Source organism: Trachymyrmex cornetzi, unplaced genomic scaffold (genome assembly GCF_001594075.2).
Source record: "Trachymyrmex cornetzi isolate Tcor2-1 unplaced genomic scaffold, Tcor1.1 scaffold4, whole genome shotgun sequence".
NCBI classification, from domain to species: Eukaryota; Metazoa; Arthropoda; class Insecta; order Hymenoptera; family Formicidae; genus Trachymyrmex; species Trachymyrmex cornetzi.
In genome coordinates, this window is record NW_017298743.1 from 429,358 (window position 1) to 431,078 (window position 1,721).

Consider the following 1,721-nt stretch of genomic DNA (forward strand, 5'->3'; position numbering starts at 1 on the left):
CTCCCCCCTCCCCCCCGGCCCACGGTGCTCTCTTTCTCTCACTGCTCATCCACTCTCCACTGACCACTCCCCGTCCTCATCCTCCTCCCTCTCCCCCGCCACCTCACTCTTTTATCCCGCTCTCACTCACTGATCATCCCTCTCTCGAACGACCGATGATTTATACCGGCAAAATAATAATTTAATTTCACCGCAGTTGGGCACGATACAAAATTGCACGACAAAAATAATAAATAAATTTTGCGCTGGCCGCTGATGTCGATTTCAGCCCGCTACCGCACCCACGCCGTCCCCCTTTCGCTGCCCCCGCCGCTCACTCACACCTGTGCACACTGGTCACAGAGCATTTTTATATACGCCTTTTTTTTTTATTGCCAAAAATACCTGTAGGGTACCGACGGCCCGGTGTGAATGTGCGCGGGTCAGTGTCGATTACACGGATACGCAAGTTAGTAATACATTCCGAACATACAATGGTAAGCTCGAAAAGCTCACTATGTCGTGTAAAACGCGAAACCGCGGTTTCCCAAATAAACTCGGCCGAATAAACTCATACAGTCGCATTTTTTTCACGTTATAAAGGAGGTTGATGCACGCGAATTTTGGATTGGCGTTAAAAGAGCAGCTTCCCAGATTGCACGATTTTCCAAACACGTTCGACGAAACATCTGATTTAATTAACGAAGACTCGCAATTTGCACGTCTGGTTCGATGAATTTATAAATGTTAGATTACTCCGAATACGATCTGTAATGTTAAATACTAGTATACTTATGCGTTGCAAATCTTCGTAATTAGAATTATCATTAAATTGTAAAAATTGACATAGTTATAGAAACATTAAAACAATGTGTGATTATATATTTTAGAAATTAGCTATTTAAAGGAACTAAAGCTCGAGTGAAATGAGATTTGAAAGAATTTAAGAATAACAGTTACAAAGTTGTCGTATGTATGAAAAATAAAAATGGATCAAACTTAGTAAATAAAACGAAATTTAAGAAAATTATCAAAGGTTTGTTCGTCAAGCGAATTCATAAACTGAAAAACCAGAAGATGGAAGTATCGTTTTGTAAATAAGCTCCAAGTAATATTAACCTTTTGTAAATGAGTGATCCCATTTGGGGTCATCTCCTTTTATTTTTAGTTGACCTGTAGCACAATTTGCTTATGTTTTATACGAATCTAAAGTAAAAAAAAAAAAATAATATATAAATAGTAATTCTAATATGATGAACAGAATTCCAGAAAAATAATGTGTTTATCATAAAATTCGGTGTTAAAGAATTTTTAATTACAAAGAGTAACATAAACTACCCCTTCGAAATTCAACTTTTTAAGCTGCATTCAAATTCAGCGATATTATAAAAGCCTTCCATTACCGAATTTTATATTAATCAGATTGTTCTTTTTTTTAATTTAAATTTAAAAATTCTGAAGTCAGAATCAAATTCAACGATTCCTAGTAATAAGATTTTTTTTAAGTTTGTTATGAGAAAGCCTCTGTCCTCAAAGGGTTGAGAATTGTAAAATTCCGACAATACTTTGGATCGCGAGCGTAAGTGGCCTTCGACATCGAGACGAGCGAAGTGTCCCCATGTGCGTGAAATGGTTTTGCGGGGCCCGGCACGATGTACTATCCCGGGTGCAGCGCTAATGGTCGCTGAACAAACATTCATTACAGGCCCCCCTAGCACGAGGCAGGAGCGGCGGGGGGGGCG